Raw genomic sequence first — 6523 nt, 5'->3', positions numbered from 1 at the left:
AGATATTAGCTTGAATCTAATCAGGTTTTCATTTAATGGTGAATATTGAATGCTTTGTTACTAAGCTAACATTGATTGCAAACCCTGATTTGAAAGACTATATAAGGGAGAACTCTAGCAACTGGGAAACTTAATCCCCACACCTCCTGTGTGATACTAGTTGTATTAGCTAGAGTCGATTCTCCTTTAACCTTAGGTTTCTACCGAGACCCTGTTGGTTAACGACTTGAAGACTTCATTGGGATTGTGAAGCCAGACCGATACTACTTTCTCGTAGTTGTGTGATCTGATCTTGTTGATTCTATCGTACTAAGTACAATCGTAAGGATTGACTTGAGATTGATTTCTATGATAGACAAGATATAAAAGTAGTCACAAACATCTTTGTCTCATCGTTTGTGAACCACAATATCTTGTTTCGCCATCATACGATTTTGATTATTGCGAGGTGATAGATAATACTAAGTTGTTCTTCGGGAATATAAGTCTGGTTTATCAATTGGTTCCTGTTCACCTTGATTTATCAAAAGACGGAACAAAAACTCGTAGGTATTTTTGTGGGAGACAAATTTATCTTGAAAAAGTGGGGGTACAACAACCACACTCAACAATTCGATTAGCAATCTGTATGGACATACTCCAATATACTTTCTAGAGAATCAACTAGACAGTCAGACTCAATCTAGATAAAAGTATATCAAAGAGTTTATATCTCAATCTCTCGATTTGATCTTTACTCAAGCAAATAGAAATCTGCGAGCCTTTATCAAAGAGAGATAACTTGGATGGTACCAAAGACCAATATCCAAGTGTCAATCAATTTAAATCAACAACCAAAAGGTCGGATATTCTAATTGATTGAACAACGCACAACCTGTGATATTTCAATTATATAAACAAATATAATGCGGAATAGAAATAACACAGACACCAGAATTTTGTTAACGAGGAAACCGCAAATGCAGAAAAAACCCGGTACCTAGTCCAGATTGAACAAACACTATATTAAGCCGCTACAGACACTAGCCTACTCCAAATTAACTTCGGTCTGGACTGTAATTGAACCCCAATCAATCTCACACTGATCCAAGGTACAATTATACTCTTACGCCTCTGATCCCAGCAGGATGTTATGTACTTGATTCCCTTAGCTGATCTCACCCACAACTAAGAGTTACTACGACCCAAAGTCGAAGACTTTAATAAACAAATCTGTATCACACAGAAAAGTCTACGGTAATAGATAATCCGTCTCCCACGAATCTACCTACGAGTATTGTTCCGTCTTTTGATAAATCAAGGTGAACAAGAACCAATCAATAAACCGGTCTTATATTCCCGAAGAACAACCTAGTATTATTGATCACCTCACAATAATCTTAATCGACGCAGCGAAAAAAGATATTGTGGAATCACAAACGACGAGGCGAAGTGTTTGTGATTACTTTTCTATCTTGCCTATCAGAGATATAAATCTCGAGCCAATTACTACAATCGTACTCGTAACGATAGAAGATGCAAGATCAGATCACACAACTACAAGAAAAGTAGTATCGGTCTGGCTTCACAATCCCAATGAAGTGTTTAAGTCGTTAACCTGGTTTAGAAGAAGAAACCAAAGGTTAAAGGAGAATCGACTCTAGCTATGCAACTAGTATCACACGTAAGGTGTGGAGATTAGGTTTCCCAGTTGCTAGAGTTCTCCCTTATATAGTTTTCAAATCATGATTTGCAATCAATGTTAGATGAAAACCTGATTAGATTCAAGATAATATTTCTCAATCGTTGGATCGAAAACTTAGATTTTACTGATAGGTGTCTAAAACATCTTAATATTTATCTATTGTTTATGCTTACTTTGCTAAGTTTTCTTATAAATTACGTATCTTATGTTTTCTTTTGAGTTTTAGGTACTTTGGAGTCATTTGGAACAAAAGAATAAGAAATAAACAGGGGAAAAGTGTCATTTCAAGTGCAACTGCTGTTGGAGACGAACTATTTCTCATTATTTGTCATCTTTAGTGATGCAAATTCTGTCTGAAAAGCATGGCAGCTTTAGTGATGAAGAGAAATTGGAGAGAAGAAGTAGATCTCAGAAGCAAGAAACGACCGTTGTTGGTGGAAGAATTCAAAGAAGAAGAAGCGTTCATTTGGATCAAGGACAAAAGCATCATTTCATGTGCAATTTCTACTGGGAGCGGAGCTGAGCCAAGCCAAGCACAACCATTGCAGCTTAGTCTAGAGAAGCAAGGGGCAAACATTCTTGGCGGCCCTTATCTAATGATTGGGTGTCTAGAGACATCCTTGGTTGTATCACACCAGGGTGGATATATCCATTAGCCTTATTCCTACACTCGCCCTAAAATTCAGAGAGAAATAAATTCTCTCATCATTGTCTATTCTCCACTTACTCCACCTGAAACCAAGAGAGAGATGGCGACACCATTATAAAGCTGAAAGATCAGAGAGATTTGGAGATTAATGGCAGAAATTGTGAGATGATGAAGCTGTAGTTGTTGCCATCAATAGAAGCAAGAAATCCGAGAAGAAGGTAGGGTTTGCTGTTGAAGAATAGGGATCCAAAATTACAGTGAGATGGATCTGTTGATGGTGAAATCAAGAGAGAAATTCAGGGAGATGATGGAAAAAAGACTACATAATAAGGGTTTTGTTGTGATTACAAGTTCAGAAAGAATGGATCTGGGTATCTGAGTTTGAGAGCATAATCGAGAAGAGGAATTAGAGACCGAGATTTATAGAGGTTCAGAGAGAAACTGAAATGATGATGAGGGTTTGAAGCAGAATTTTTGTTGTTAATCGATTCTCAAATTGAAGTTGGTGGAGTCCTTATTAGGGTTTGGTGGATTGGAGCTGCTGCTGATGAAGAAGCTAACAATGGAAATGGAAGTTGTTACAGCTGAGAATGGGTTTGCAGATGTTGATTGAGCACTACTGTGATGGCAGAAGCTTGAATTCAGAGCAAGGTGGTTTGATGCTAGTTCAGATGGTGGTGGTGCTGTTAGCAGGAACTGAAATAATGTTGTCGAGGTTCTAGATAAGACCAGACTGAGCAGATGGGCTTGAATTGTTTGTGATGTTGCTTGTGAGAACAACACATGGAGATGGCAGTGGTGAGAAGGTGCTTGTGAATTACAACTGAGATGAATCCAGTGGAGCTGCGAAATTGAAGCTGAGATGTTGTTTTTGCCTGAGATAGAAGTTGTTGCTGGTTAGGCTCAAGTGTTGTTGGAGTTATGTTGAAGGCAGAGAATGAGATGAATTGAAGACATTGAGTTAACTTGAGTTGTAATGAGTGGAATTGGTGGTTTGCAGTCAAGAACAAACAAGAATTGGAGAAGTTGTGTGTCTAGCTGATGGTGATTTTGCAGCGGCAGTTTAGTGGCTGTTGAAGAGAAGATACAAGTGCTCTGGCTTTTCTGCGGAGAAGCTATAATAATAAGTGCCAGGAACTGGTGGGAGCAATGAATGATGGCCTGAGTTGAAGCAGCAGCTGGAGTTAAGAAACTGGTGGTGTGACAATAGATTGCAGGTAGTGAGTTTGTTGGTCTCTGCAATAGATGGAGTAGGTACTGGTGGTAATGCTCTGAGTTGGTACTGTTAACTTAATATTGCGACGGTTGAGATACACTTTGTTGTGCAGTGGAGGATTTGAAGCTGCAAATGGTTGAAGTTGAGGTTTAGCTCAAGGATGAAAGAGTTGTAGAAGAAGAGTCAATTACAGAGAAATGTTGATGGGAATTGAGCAAGCTGATGGCTTTGAAGAGAAGTTGCAGAGTAGTTGAGGCTGGTGCCGTTGATGGTTATTGGTAGCGCATGTCTGAGATTGTAGGTGTGTGTTGGAATGCATGAAATACAGGGAAGAATGAATTGCAGGCAGTGGTTATGTTGCAGAAGTGAGGGTTGGATGGATTGAGCTGGTATGTTGGAACTGCAAGAGAAGTTGCATCTGGAGCAGGGAAGAAGTTGTAATGCACAATGGTGCAACACTGGATTATGGCCTGGCAATGGCTCAGGCTTTGGCCAACTAGACCTATCAGCCTAGTTAGCACTGTGACTCAGGTTATGTATGAACGAGTTGAATAACCTGACTCTGTCTGACTGTTCAATTGACCTGAGTTAACTCGTTTGACTGGTGGTCGGTTTGACTTACCGATCACCTGAGCTGCTTTCCGGTTAACTTCCGTCCAGTTGTCGTCGACTATTTTTGGGACAAAGTTTTCTATTGGGCTACTTTCACACATGAATTACATGGGCTTGGTGGACTTCTTGGTGATGGACTTCAGAGGATTTGAGCTAATATCAGAAAGGAGAAAAAGCTACAAAAGAGGAAGTTTTCTACAACTTGGATATGAGGTATTCTACTTGGAGATAAGGAGGAGAGCCGCTTTTACTACTAGGGTTTGCTTTGCTTTCATCTTCTTTATTTGATTATTGATTATGATGAACTCCATAGCTGAGTAGCTAAATCTTATATTATTGGTTAAGGATGTAGTCCTATATCTAGAACTTGTGCTTGATTAAGGCATTAGTTTTGTCTCTTGATTATCGTTCAAACTTCTACTATTTTTATAATCACATGATTGATGTATTGTGATAGGATTAGATGTTTGTTTGGTTAAGTGGCCAATTAATTAGACTTGCATCCTTATCCATAGCTAATTTAGGGTTTTTCATCGAGCGATAACCCCAAATACAAGTATCATAATATGATCACGGTTTGTAGTGATACACTCTTGTGATCATATGTAGAGTTTGATCATTGTCTGAATTGTTATGCGCAATGTATATCAATTGCATTGATTAGCCTATTTCTGAAACTTAATGCTCCTAGGAATTGAACTTAATTAGCGCAAGGCGTTAGGTTATTCTTTAGGTAGAATTCACATACGCAGCTCTAATGTGTGTATTGGTGAACTTAGGAAATTAATAGATTATCTTGCTCTCTTGATACTCTACGCTTTTGATAATAAAAGAGATTAAATTGTAATTCTAATCATGTATGCAAGCACATGTTTAAGATTGAAGATGAATTCCTTGACCGATATCTCTCTCTATTGATTATTTTCAACTATTTTCATTACTTTATTGCTTTGTTTATTTTGATAAAACAAAATCCCCCCATTGGTTACTAAGAAACTAGAATTTTTATAACAACAATTGCCTCTCTGTGGAAACGAACTCTTCCTTACCTTGTACTTCATTTATATTTTGTTGAGTAATAAAGTGAATTATTTTTGATGCATACGACTGCGATCAAATTTTGGCGCCGCTGCCGGGGAGGCATACAACTAGTTATTAAGTTTTTAGTTTCTTATCATCATTTATGCTTTAATATTTGCTTTTTGTTTCGTGTTTCATTTTTCTGACTTGGTTGTGAGAATCGTTTTTCAGGTACTAATCTCTGGCTTCCAAGGATTGGAATTATCCAAGGTGCGGGATAGCTACTCGGAGAGGAACAATACTCCAAGCAAGATTTGACGAGACATAAGAACAAGAGTTGGAAGTAGAATAAGAGACTCTACAATAGCAAGAGGAATAAGTTGTAGAACAATAGGTTCCGGTTGAACAAGAACCACCTTTTGAAGAAGAAAAAGAATCAATGGGTGATGCAAATCGTACACTCAAGGACTTGGCTTCTCACAAGCTGGATACATAACAGTGGTGTATTCAAACAAACTTTACTTTCGAGATCAAGCCGGGGTTGCTTAGAGAATTACGTAAGTTCCATGGCATGGTGAATGAAGACTCAAACAAGCATCTTATGGACTTCCACACCATTGTCATGGCCATGTTTCCAGCGGAGACTGATGCGGATGGTGCAATGTTGAAAGTTTTTCGATTCACTTTGACCGATAGTGGTAAGGATTGGTTGTATTATTTTCCATCCGGAAGTGTCACAACATGGAATGGGTTGGAGAAACTCTTTTGAGAGAGATATTTTCCAGCATCAAAGGATACTCAAATTCGCAAGGAGATTTGTGGGATGAAGCAAAATGTGGGAGAATATTTATATGAATGTTGGGAACGATACAAGAGATTGGTGGCAAGCTGTCCTCACCACCAATTCAGTGACGCAATGATTATCCAATACTTCTACGAAGGTCTCCAAACAAGTGATAGGAATCTTCTTGACGTTGCGGGTGGTGGTGCACTAGTGAACAAAACGGTGGCACAAGCTAGAGAGTTGATTGAGAACATGGCAGCGAACTCACAACAATTTTCAAGTCGTGGTTCGGATGTGCTTCTTAGGAGAGTAAATGAAGTGAGCGAGGTCGAGGAACTTCGCCAACAAATGGGTAACATGACAACAATGATGCAACAAGTTGCATCCGTGGTGATACCTAGTTCTCCTCAAGGGTATGAAGAATCCAATGAACAAGCTAACGTGATCTTTCCAAATCAGCAAAGACAGTATGATCCCTATTCCAACGCTCACAATCCGGGATGGAGAGATCACCCCAACTTTAGCTATGCCAACAAGCAAGGTGCAGTCCAACAACCT

The sequence above is a fragment of the Papaver somniferum genome, chromosome 1, assembly GCF_003573695.1.
Source record: "Papaver somniferum cultivar HN1 chromosome 1, ASM357369v1, whole genome shotgun sequence".
NCBI lineage: Eukaryota > Viridiplantae > Streptophyta > Magnoliopsida > Ranunculales > Papaveraceae > Papaver > Papaver somniferum.
The sequence above is the reverse complement of the archived record's forward strand: the minus strand, read 5'-3'. Positions refer to the sequence as shown.